This window comes from Perna viridis, chromosome 3, assembly GCF_037379345.1.
Source record: "Perna viridis isolate PV_CMFRI_1.1 ecotype Kerala chromosome 3, ASM3737934v1, whole genome shotgun sequence".
NCBI classification, from domain to species: Eukaryota; Metazoa; Mollusca; class Bivalvia; order Mytilida; family Mytilidae; genus Perna; species Perna viridis.
The window spans coordinates 1,550,212-1,564,165 of NC_142447.1; the positions used below are offsets into that span (position 1 = coordinate 1,550,212).

Sequence of the window (13,954 nt, forward strand, 5' to 3'; positions counted from 1 at the left end):
TTTTTGTCTAATCTTTATTGTTTCTAGCTTTGTTTGAGTACGTTTGTGTTTGAAGCAACCTATTATTCATGTGCTTTCTTTATGAATTTTTTGTACAGCGTTTGTCTCTGTTCCCTGTATCTTCAATGTTCCTGTTTTGACATTTTTAACCCTTTTGTATTTTTCGTTATTAATTTTATAATTTGTTAAATACACGCTACAGATAAACCTTTATTTCCTGTAGAAGCCTGGATGTACTCCAATTTCCGGTCAACACATTGCATGTGCAACTTTTGACGACCAATGTAAAGGAAATGATTTATATTGTACAACAGGTTTGTTATTAAAACGAGTTTAGAAAAATATTGATTTATTGTCAATTTAATCCGGACATTTTGCAAATTTGTTTTTTCGATTGCCTCATTGAGTTATTGATAATTCATTAACAAATTAAACCCATTTCACCAGAGTGCTTAGAGTGATCAAGAAGAATATAACCAAAGATAATCACAACTTGAAAAAAGACATAAAATAACCATAACAACACGCCCATAGAATCAAAAAGTATATGAGCAACCCCTATTAACTAAAAACTGGGAACATAGATTAGGTGCACCGATTGGGTTAGGGTTCAGAGACATTACCATTTCATGGAACAATTCGATATAAATATTGTTAGTTTTGCAAGGACATACACATGCGTATGTCAGTATTCTCTCACCAATAACATTGTCACATTATTTTCTTTCTTTTCATTCTTGTGATGTGTTCATACAAAATTTTGAGATAGATATTATAGTAGCTTTTAAACTTTTAGGTCAAATCTGCTGTAATCATATTTGTGGAACAGCTTGTAGAACACCTGGTAGGTAAATCAATATCTAAATACTTTACGACAAGATAAACTTGGTTTTGTATACTAGACACAATTATCTTTTCAATCATAAATTTAATTACAACCTTTTGCATAATTCCTCAAAAAAAGTTTAATTTTGAAATTAAAAAATTGTTTGACATAAGTTTAAAAGCAAGTTGATAATAATCTAAGCGTAATTCTACAAAATAGTCATCAATAAAGTACACCATAGATATCACTGATAATTGTATAGTTTAGTCTTTTCTTATTTATTAACTGATGCTCAATGATAAAATGTCTTCTTCGTTTTTCAGTCTGTAATCTTCCCAAAACTGTGAGCTTGTGTGGCCCATTTAAATCAGTTCCTCTGTGGTATTACGATAGAAAAAAGAAAAGATGTCGTAAATTTAAAGTTGGAGAATGCAGTGGCAACTACAATAATTTTTTTTCCAAAAAGAACTGCAAAAAGGTCAAAGATGGTTGTGGTAGAAATGTGATACTTGAACTAAAACTCAGTAATAAAAACTTGTCGATCACCTCAAATCAAGTTATAGAAATTTTCGAGATTAATGGCTGGAAAATGAATATAGGGATGATAAAAAAAAACTTCTATTGGATTGAACTATGAATATCCGAAATTAAAAATAAAAAAAAAACATTAATATATGCTAAACGATATATATTAATTTAATCGATAGCATTATAGTCTAGATGATGATGATGATTCTGGATAGACCCTCGGGCATGCGAATATTTTTTTCTTTATGAACTATGTAGGAATTTTGGAAGAAGAGATCGTGAAACGCCTAAATTTATATATCTAGCCTGAATAATAATAATCATAGCTGTATAATAATTGCTTGCTAGATTAGTTATTAATGACATTTTTTCTTTTTCTACATTAAAAACGAAATTACACAAAACAGGTCTCCATTGAACCAAATTGCTCTCACAGTATTCTTGAGCTTGACAAGCTATAATTGTCGTATTCTGTTATAGTTTGTCTTCTTCCAAAAGAACCTGGATCATGCAAACGAAATCTCACAAGATTCTTCTACAATCCCATGAACGGTAAATGTGAGAAATTTGTTTATGGTGGATGCAAAGGAAATAAGAATAACTTTAAAACTTTACGAAAATGTAAACGGAAATGTGGTATGTATTTCGATTCAAAACCGAATATATAGTGTTGTATCGTATACTCTGTCCTCTTTTTTTTATTAACGTGAAACGTCGCGTCATATTTAAACAAAATAAAATAAAAACAAATACTATTTTTTTCTTAAAGGTTTAATAACACATATATCTCAAATAACACATATATCTCAAATAACGCATATATCTCAAATAAGAAATAAAAAAATGTTGATTAAGATCTTGCTATATTTTAGAGTGTCCAAAAGAATCCCAATTAGAAATAAAATGTCGTTTTGGGCCTGGTGAACCTGACTGTCCTGTGGGGACTTATTGTTTTGTACCATTTACTGGTGATAAGAGTGTTGGTTTATCAGGTTTATCGGAGCAGTAAGTACATTCACAAAATAAACATACCACAATAAATTGATGCCGGTATAAAGAGAGCTATCGTAAGAACTGTGATGCGTTTCATAGTCTTTTAGAACATGTGTTACCCAGACATTAATTTTCGTGGCTTTTAGTTTTTGTTTTTTTGACAAGCTTAGCACTGCTGCAGGCCTATTAATTTGACACCCGGACCTGCACGGGGCCCCATTTAAAAGTAAAAACCATCTTTTTGTCTTTACCCATATTAAAGCCACGCTTTTAATTGATATATACAGTGTCGGTGAATATCATCTTTAGATTCTGCGATGTTATTTGTGTTACAATGTTTATGTATCGTATTATTTCCCCTTTCTTTATTATTATTATTTCTCTGGCGTTGCCTTGTGTTCACAAATCTTCCCTGAATAATGATATACTAAAACACAATTTGTCAGTGTCAACTGTAAAGACACAAGGGATGTCATAATTGAAGACAAATATTGCAATTAAAAACTTATACTACATAAAATTATTTTCAATTATTAAATAATGAAAGAAACTCAAATAGGCTAAACCGTGAGTTTAACTATAGTTCAAAAGTGTATACTGCCACAAGATTGAAGATAATATATTCTCTGGACAAATGTATATGCATATAAGGCTCAAATCATTTTTTCTTTTTTTTAATTTAAAAGTTTTAAACAAAAATTTTATAGTGATTATTTTGTGAATAGGACCCGTTAGTAGTAAACCTGGGGTTTGCCCTGCATATGGTCCTTTTATACCATGTGAGAATAAGTGTAACACCGACGACGACTGTGAAGGTATCAGGAAATGTTGCAGTAATGGATGCGGACATGAATGTCTTGAACCCCTTAAACCAAAGCTAGGAGTCTGTCCAACATTCCCTCCTGATACAGCTGGAATTTGCGCTGACATATGTTACGAAGATAAACACTGTCCAGGTGGAGAAAAATGCTGCTCAAACGGATGTGGCAAGTCTTGTCAATCTTCAATCTAACTTAACGTCTTCAAAGTGAAACAAATGTAAGTATTGTTTCCTACTTCTAGAAAGATTTCTTAGAAAAGGGAGTATAATACGCACTAACTTTTTCTCCTTTTTTTCCAATAAATATACTGTAAGTATAAACAATACTTTATTTTATATGCATGGATGTATGTAGATATTTTAAGAATAATTTATACATCATTTCACAGCTAAACATGGGTTTTTTGTTACTCCTTTTCTCATCAAACTTATGTGATGAAATGCAAGATAAAGCTGTTATTTAATATGAAATCAATTTGTTTTGAAAACGCAGAATGTTTTAACAGGAAGGCTGCATGTTACATCATGAAAGGCATTTTGTAAAGGCAAACGTAACAAAAGAAAAAAGCCTTATTCAATGTTTATAAATGCAGTATCTTTAAATGTATATGCTACTTAAAAATATCTTCTTCCTCTTTCAGGGAATGGAATTGCTGCTGACAGACATAAATGAAAATTAATTTACGCAATCAATTAAATAATTATATGGCTTAATATTGCATCTGTTACAATAATTTGTCCTTCTGACATTTTAGAATGTACTGCTTTACAGTGCATGTCGCTGTTATAAGCTTAACAAGTATGCTATAACGATCTTAAATATTTAAATTACGATTGACGAACCAGATAAGTTATGAAATGGAAACAGTCAACATTATACCAGGCTGTTCGACAAAATATAAGAACTAGTATTGTTGTAAACATCCGGGTTTTTCCCAAAGAATAACATGTGATTTTCAAACTAATGGGAACTTAAATCATTGGACGTAGAAGAGAAAATATTTATCTTAATTGTGAAGAAGACAAACAATCTAACATTATAATAAAAATAAGAATGAAAGTGGGATGCTTAAAGATAAAGATTATTAAAGATTTGTTTCCAAATTAGAACTATTTTGCAAAAACATAAGACAGCATCTTACAAAAAAAAAAAACAAAACAAAACAAAAAACAAAAAAAAAACAAAAACAAAAACAGGTAACTTAACAAGTAAAGACAAATATCTGCTTTTTTTATGTTTCAAGTGGAGATGATATTCATAAATCAATGAATAATTCATCCTTCCGAAACATGTAACTAATGGATATATGATTTGTAGATAGATGCTTAATGAGTTAGACGTACAGGGTTCGATATCAAAATGATGATATTTGATTAATATAATAATAAAAGGTAAAAAGCAACATCCCTTCAGCACCTGCGTATGGAGTTTTTAGGTGACAACTCACACGTATACGTTATGTTTGCTTTAATAAATCCAGGTTTCATCATTTGGATTCTTTATTTTACTCCATATCTGCTTCCCTGCTGTTCATCATACCATATCCTTGTATATATTAGTAAAGATAATCAAACGTAACCCCCAAAAATGAGCTTTTATTAAATTATGCTGCATCATTCTTGATTATAAAGGGCTTTTGAGTCTGACAACTTTGATCCTTGTAAACTTTTTTAAGCCTTATAATAAAGATCATTTGAGCAACTGAAAGTTCCATGTCTTCCACATTAGTTCTATCCAGGACACCCCAAAGAACTTTCATATCAAGTTCGGTTCCACTTGGTCAGGTATTTTCAGAGGAAAATATATCTGAAAAAAATACATCAAAAATAACCAAAAAAAAACGCCAATAAAGAGCAATAACTCCAACATGGCCTAACAGATTAAATTAAAAATCTGCGATTTGACCAATTTTAAAGGCCTTATGGGTTACGAAATGTACTTTTTTCTGTTAGTAAGCGGTTCATTGCTTTTATAATGGTTCTTACTAATTACTTGTTATAATCTGATAGTTTAACCAAGTCATGAAAGACCTTAGCAAATACAAGGTTTGAGAATTGAGGTTTCATTTTTGCGGATTAGAATGTCTGTTCAGCTCCCATATGATTTATAAGAATTCAAATATCTGAAAATTCTTACTTATTCTGATCCTGAAAAATTCGAAAGATCTGTTGAGGACAACCAGTTCAAAACTATAATCAGAATACAATAGCATTAAAACCTATGATTTTTTAACACTGTATATTCTATTCACCATATTCATGTAAAACCCCGAGTTAAAAACATTATATATCGTTGTTTCTCCAAAAATGGTACACCTAGATACACATATATAGTTCATGGTAGAGATTCCTCATACTTTGTAAGAGATAATTCCAAATCATCTTCCAAATACACAGAGGAAGTTGTTCACAAAATGCTACAATTTTTAATCGACAACATATTTTTTCTAGTGTGGTGAATGCGTGTGTCAACAAACTTTCGGCATTCCAATGGGAACAAATTGTGCTCCTCTAGTTGCTGGCCTATTCCTTCGCTCTTATGAGGCTGACTTTTTAGCTGATCTAATCCGAAAGAAAGAATACCGTTAGCTAGATTCTTCAATCTCTGTTTCCGCTATTAATATGACGCATTATTTTTAAACAATCCTAATTTCGGGGATTTGTTACATCGCATCTTCTCCGACTTGAGATAAAGGATACAACAGACACTGTGAAGTCGGATTCATATCTTGACCTACACTTAAAAATCGATGGTTGAGGAATACTATTGACCGACAATTACCACAAACTTGATGAATTTTCATTTGGAATTGTCAACTTTCTTTTCATCTGTTGCAACATCCCTTCAGCACTTGCGTATGAAGTGTTCATATCACAACTCATACGTTATGCCAATGCTTGCCGAACGTACACAGACTTTTTGTATCGCTATAGAATTCTAACAAAGAGGCTCCTGGAACAAAGTTACGTTGCTACAAGATTGAAGTCATCACTACAGAAGTTCTATAGTCGTGATCATGAACTCGTGGATCTTATGGTGTATCCATCTGCACCATGAAAACTGCTTTATTCAACGGGTCATAGTTTTCCTTACCTCGTTTGTCTACCCCGGACTTGACTTTTTATGAGCAACTCGGTGGGTGTTTCTAGAAAAGCAGAGGACGCTTACCCTACCTCCGCGCTCCCAGTTTTTAGTGGAGTCCGAGTGAATTGCTCATTCATACTTTGTATGTATGATTTTAGTTACTTTAAGTTCTGTGTTGTGCTTGTCTGTTTTCTATATCTGGTTTTATCCCTGGATTACATTCTTTTGATTTCTAAATTCAATAAATTCAAGTTTAGACATGAGTCCGCACACATTCAGAAATAATACTTTCAAGTTTGAAATTGTCTTTTCTTTATTTTGTTCTTGTTGGATTTCATTCCCTCTCGTACACCTGTCCTAGGTCGGATTCTCCCTCTGAGCTGTCTGCATTGGAGAACCCTGGCTGTTTTGTTTGTTTTTAGGTTGAGTTGGAGGGGGGATATGGTACAAAAGGACCCCTTAGGATGAATCTCCTCCCATCTATATAAAGTTTGTCCTCTTTTAAAACTGCATGATGCTATTCATATGCACCATGAATGCCTTTATCCATTTTGTTCATTGTCTCATTGTTTGATTTCATGTTCTGTTTTATTTCACATATTTCATTGTCAATTCTTTTAACATTGTTCTCCATAGCTACAAGTCTTGACAAAATGTCATCTGATATATCTAACTTTTTAGCTTTTTTGTAACAGTGCTAATAAAAGTATCAATTTGTGGATGATATATGAGATGAGGTGGAGATGGCGATCGTATAGGCTGCAGTGGTTGAATTTGTTGGGGCAACATATTGGGTGGTATATTGGCTGGTGTTGTATGAGGCGTGGTGGCTAGTTATAAAGTGTGAATGGGTATCCTTGATATGGCCCATATAGTGTAGCTGATAATACCGATACATTGCTTTGATCTGAGGTATTATGATAAGCCTGTTTTAATTTCGTATCAGAGTCGGACCTATCCGCCATTTTATCAGGTCGGGGCGAAGGTGTGTTTGAGCTCGCAGCTTGTTTACGTTTTCGTTTTTCGGTCCTCTTATGATTTCTTCCCATTTATTCGTCTTTTCAGCGTTTATATACATTAACAATAGTTTGTGTTTCAATATTTGGTTACATTTCTGTAAAAGGTCTTTTTCTTGTCTATTTCAAGATTTTAGGTTCGTAACTTTCACCGTACCTCACTCTTGCCGCCATCTTTTTCAACAGGAGTGTCAATACTTGTTTTGTAAAGGGAATGTAGTAGAGTGAGAGGTATAGAATAAAGTTTTGTTCTAATGTGATGAAATCCAGGAGGTTTTTGTATGAAATGAAGGAGACCATCTATGGAGACATCATGTAACTTAAGTGACGTATAGTGGCGATAGCAAACAAACACAGTAATGAACATAAAATAACCGAAATGATAATAAGAAGTACCAAAAGTAAATGAGCAATTAGGACTCCACCAAAAACACTGGGAGCATAGACCAGGTGCAAACTTATTTTTGTCTAATGCATGCATCACCTAATCAGTAATAAGTTTTAATGAAATATCACCCTGTTTATTTAAGTAACAAGACATGTCAAGTTTACTTTGCATGTAAATAGCATTCATCATGTACTTTCAAGTCTGTCATATTACAGTTGAACGCTACGTAATTGTTATTATGTGCAGTGTTTTAGACTTCCAAGAATTTGTCTCAATTAAGAAGAAATATATATGGACTATAACATTTATCTTATTCTACCACAAGTTAGGAAATTACCATCTTAAAAGGTAACCGGATGTAAATAGTATTTATTCATAGACAACCTGAATTATTGAATAACGACAATTACGGTATTCGTACTGCTTGTAGCCTTCACAAATTTTTTGCGTTGAAGGGGCATCAGATTTAGTTTATGGATTTGTGGTAAGATCTTTAACAAACATTGTGCCAATTTGAATTGTTTGGTTTTGTTTTTGTACCGTATTTGTTTTCTCTTTCTATTTTTCGTTTTTATTAATACTTTGTTCACTTTTCTAAATTGCGTATCTTTATTGACTCAGTCAATATTCTTGAACTCCGAAGTTTCTACATTGTCTTGTATTTTGACATGACGTTTTTGTCTTGCCAAGACTTGTGAAAATAAAATTGAAAATTATTAACATGTACCAGATGCAAATCAGTTTTTGTTCAAATTCATGTATCTTTAGCACAAGATAATCTGAATGAAGAAGTATTTTTATCCGAGGCATATGCAGAAAAAACAACTTGAAAATGAATTTCTTAACCAAAGGCTGTCATCAAAATAATAATTAGTCAAAAACAAAACGATAATAATACAACAGACCGTTGTTGTCTAGTAGGTCCGTATGTATAGAATATGCAACATATCACATAAAAGCAAAACCAGGGCATTATTGAGCCTGCGAGCGTTCAAACATTAATTGAGCAATTATAATGATGACGATATACACCATTTGGGTATAATAAGAGTTCACTAAAATATCATCTTATTCTTTTATTGATAAATCAAAATTGCTAATACTGATACAAAGAGTATCACTTTAAGAAGTCAGGATGTGTTCCTTCTAATCCAGATATTCGATGCATTTGGTATAACGACGAATGTAAAAAACCACGACTCAAATTGTCCAGCTGGAAAGTTGTCACAATAGAATATATTAAATACTGTAAACTAACTTATTTTATCGATTATTTATTTTGTTGATCTCACATGTTGATCAAATATTGCAGTTCTCTCTAAACGATGTACAGCTTAACCGTATTGTTAGTTATGCGAATGTTTAATTGTTTGACTTGAAGGCAAAATGGTATGAGAAAAAAACTGAGCTTCGAATTGATAGTTTAACTCAGAATAAATATTTAATGAATTTATTGGCGCCTTGAAATCACTTGAAAATGAATCACTCTCGATGGAATAAGGCTGACAGTATACAATGATATTTAAACGATGACATATAGAAATAAACACTGCAAATAATAAATCAGAGTAGCAAAGAAAATAATTCAGCTTTTAATTAATCTCTGTTTACACATTCTTATGTATTGTATAAGATGTATATCTTGTTTCGATCTCAACTTATGCTCCCAAGAAGACATTGTATGAACACATCTTCTATTGGAATAATGTAATATGAGATACTCAGTCATTGTTAATCAGTACCCGTAAGTATGATATCACACATTATTTAAGATGTGAACGATACAATTCATCCAATTCGTTTCATATACTTGCACTTTTCATATATAATCAAGGTGAACATAAATATATATGTAAACCTATATTTTTCAATTAAGGCGAGATTTGCTGTGATCATTCCTGTGGAACTTCCTGTAGAAAGCCTGGTTAGTTTTCATTTTTCATTTTCTTTCCAAGTAGACTATGAAGTGTTTGATTTTACATTAGATATGTAAAATATGGGTTTTGTTCTATGTTGCTGCTTTTGGCTTTGTTTTTGTTTTTTGTTTATTTTTTGTTTTTGCTTTATTTTGACTACAAAAGTAGAAAAAAGCACCTTTATCAATATTAAATGAAAGGGAAAACCTTCTGCTCTTGTATATTGAGTGTTGAGAGTATTTTTTTTTTTACCTTTAATTGTAAATATTTTATCGCTTCTGCAATATTATTTACTTGTAGATTTATTTTATTAGTTGAATCCCAACAATCAATAAATCGATCAATCATTTAAATCATTTGTATTCAGGGGATGTCTTTACCAATTTCAGTATGTAATCTACCTAAAGTCATTGTTTCATGTCCAGACGATGCTGTACGCCTCTGGTACTATGACAAAGCAACTGATTATTGTCGTAGATACGGTTATGGGGAATATGGTGGAAATGCAAACAGTTTTACATCATTAGATGACTGCAAAAAAGTTAAAGTAACTTATGGCAATGATTTAACCTTACTAAAGTAACTAGACATGAGAAATTTAAGGTTTAAGATATGTTGATCCGTTTGGAGACTTTTATATTCTTGCGCTTTAGGTCTTCAAAAACGGACCTCCGTCATAATTAAATTCTTCTGTTAGAAAAAAAAAACAGAGATCATTTTAGCTGCTGCTACCAATTAAAATACTCTTATGCTAAATGTTTAAGGACAAAACATGGGTATGTTAACAAGCTTAGGACATTTTTAATGTGTGCGCATTCTTAGCGCATAAATAAGTACTAGCCAGCATAAGCTTTTTACGCGTTCCGTCTAAAAATGTACTAAAATAATTATTTTTTTCTATTACAAATAAGCTCACAAATATTTATACATAAACTATCTGAGAATCAGATGTCGATCTATATTTTTATCACTTGTAGTTTGTCGCCTGCCTAAGTATACAGGTACATGTGAAGCAAAAATAGAGAGATTGTCTGTTATCCATGTCTGGTCTTTGTCCCTGGATTACATTCTTTTGATTACCGCTATAACCTTGGTTCCCTTGATTACTCTTAAATATTAACTTCCGTGTACTTTAATATAAACAAATATTAATAATGTAGCTTATCCTTCTCAAGTATTACATTTATTAGGTAAAACAAAGTAAAAAATGTACCAAGACTTATTTCTGAATTGTTTTGTAAAAACTTACCTTTTTCATAATCTTGCTTTCGAGACAGAAGAATTTCATATTAAGGTAGCTCAGTACATGTAATTGAAATTACATTCACTTTAACTTACTACAAGTAATACCTTTCAAACTTTGTTTACATTGTTTCAACGTCAATGTGAGATCACTCCTTATCCGGGTTCTACTAAAACAAAGCATGATTTAACCCTGAATTATTTTCACAAATTATGTAAATTTTGTGTTTATTATGTCATTAGAGTTTTAATTCAGGTCCAATGGGTGAATTAAATTTAATGACGTGATTAGCATTTTTAATGATTCATTAACATTAATGAAATGTTGAACAACAATTACATTATTACTTTTAATCTATTGATTAACTATTTTAGTTACTAATTAAGATAAATGACAAGTTGAACAACAAACCCCTGATATATACATGTACACCACAGCTCAATGCACACATTCATTTACAAAATCAACGACAATGGTACTTATGCCGACTATGTCGTCACTGATATAACCAACGAATACAAGAACCAAATGAAATTATATCTTACCTGCCCCGATCAGAAACTGAGAACAGTTCTTAATAGATGTGAAGGTTGTAATTATTTAACATGAATATCGTTATGATAACTTAAGATGACTTACGTGTTTTATATAATACAGCATGTAAAAAGAGAAAGCCACTAGCATCTAACAGTGGTGTACCTGGAAATAAAATGTGCAAACAGGGATACTACTGTGTCTATTAGCCAACTAATGGTAAAAGTGCCTGTTGTCAGATCCGTAAGTTTAAACAAGGACAACCACCAGACTACAGGTTCATTTCTGGGGCGGATTCAGGCGGGTGCGTGGCTGGCGTGCGCCCCCTAAAATTTCCAAAACATGGGTTGTCAGGGGTAGAATGTTGGCACTTTTAGGTTGAAACTTAAAGCACATTATAATTACAATAAAACCTGTCCGAACCGAACGCTCAATAATCTGAAAATATGTCAAAACTATGCACTGTTGTAAAACACCTGCCTAAACTGACCCAATATGACTGATCATTTTAAATAGGTTTCACTGTATAGTCATTGCTGTACATGAAAAAACTGTGCTTTTTAAGCCATGTAATAAAAACGATTATAGATTATTTGCAACTAACATAGACAAATTGTGAGGAATTTTATATTTTTGTTTATAATTAAAAATCAATATACATCATTTGCGTATTTGCTGACAGGAAATAACAATTATCTTATAATTCTACAAGTTACCTCTCTAAAGTTATAATGATCAAGAATAGTTCAAAGGACCAAATTTATATTACATAAATAATGGATACCGTATTTTAAAAGAATAGTGACGTTAACCGAGTTGTTTAGCAGAGTTATTCCATAGTATCCCTTTTGTGAGCAACAAATCCATTTAGGAAATAGGGACTTACGTGAAAAATAATAATCATGAATAGGATGTGATATTTTCATTACGTCTATAATTTTAATCCACACTACAATAATCATGACACAACAAGCCTAAACACCTTATTTGTCAGGGAAATGCCTTGCCTCTTTTAATCAGCCTATAAATATGGTGTACTACATAAAACTTTATCTTGTGAAATGAACGCAGGTTCTAATAAATGTCAATCTGGATATCACTGCCTAAGCGATCAAGCTGATGAATATTTTGCATGTTGTCCAGATAGTTGGTTTCAGTATGTTCCATACATTTTTTGTCTTTTTTATCATTTTCCATCATTGTCCTTCAGCGTTATATTAGTTTAAACATATTTATTCGGCAAAGAATACACATGTCATTTAACGCAAAGCAATTTTATATCTGATAGGATCTGGAAACAAGCATCAAGACTTTTACAAGTCCATCTCCTGCGATATTGCCAAATATATAACACAAAAATTGCATGCTCTTAATAACATAATTTAAACTGTTAACAATTTGTGGAAACGGAAACGGTGCAGAGTTCAATTCGGACAAAAAAAATGAAATTAATCAAGTTGCAAGTCAGTTAATAAATCTCTTACTCTGTAAAATAAATTTCTGCACCTTGATAAAAAAAACTTGCTGATTTTGATCATCGGTCATCTGATCAGAACCAAATCGTAAAATATCAGTATTTAACACAACTGGTATATTTAGGGAAAATGGTGTCTCAATGCGAAGTTCTCGATATCTATCACAATGTAATAAAAATGAGATATTGATTCATTTCTACCGGACACGCAATTCGGTAAATCCCCTAGGTTGCGGGAAAAAAAAGTGTTCAATTAAAAAGCTACAATTCATTCGCAGACTACCATGTAAAATCTGTCTCATTCTTGATCCGTTATGATTTTAGGCAGGACATTTTTTTATCAAACCTTCGTGATCTTTAAACGTGTTTAAAATCTGGAATCGCGTATTCAATAAGGCAATACAAATCTTTTTAAGTAATTGTAATTTATGTAGTTCTCTTCTTACGGGAATATTTTCCCAACATGCTTCCTTATATATTTTATCGGTAAAGGTAAGTTTTGTAGCCCCAGTTACAATTCTTGCGGCGTCCAGTTGAACGTTTTCAACTTTGTCTATGAGGGACTGGTTTTGACAATCCAAGATTACATCCCCATTCCAAATTAGGTCGAATGAAACTCATATATACTCTCTGCAAAGTATATCTTTCGACAGAGAACTTGTTTTTCTAATAATGTTTAGTCGCGTATATGCTTTTTTAACGCTATAATCAATATGATCGTGCCATAATCCATTGTTCGATATTATAACACTAAGAAGTTGATGACTAGTTACCTCTTGTATGTCATGTTGATTCATAGCAACGGCGGGTGAAGTAGTTTTGTTTGTTAACGTCTATGACCATTGACTCAATTTTCTGCGGATTAAATTTTACTAATCACCCTTCTGACCATTGTTGATTATCGATATTCCTACTCAGTATCTTTACTGATTCAGCTGCATTATCTATATCTAGATAAAGACTTGTATCGTCAGTAATAATTTCTTTCACAATATCATTAATTAATATCAGAAATAAATGAAATCCCAAAATAGAACCCTGTGGAACACCAGCATCTATTTTCCCCCAATCGGACTTATTCCCGTTAAGGAATACTCTCTGTATCCCACCTGTGAGGTAATTTTAACTCAA

The 13,954-nt window shown here is 32.1% G+C and overlaps 1 long non-coding RNA gene across 1 annotated transcript; it reads left to right on the plus strand.

Annotated features, from left to right (window-relative positions):
- Positions 1 to 8,023: 8,023 nt before the first annotated feature.
- Positions 8,024 to 10,100, plus strand: LOC148620597 (uncharacterized). Its single transcript, XR_015920918.1, has 3 exons — positions 8,024 to 8,140; positions 9,533 to 9,580; positions 9,962 to 10,100. It is a non-coding gene; the product is annotated as an uncharacterized LOC148620597 (long non-coding RNA).
- Positions 10,101 to 13,954: the final 3,854 nt, after the last annotated feature.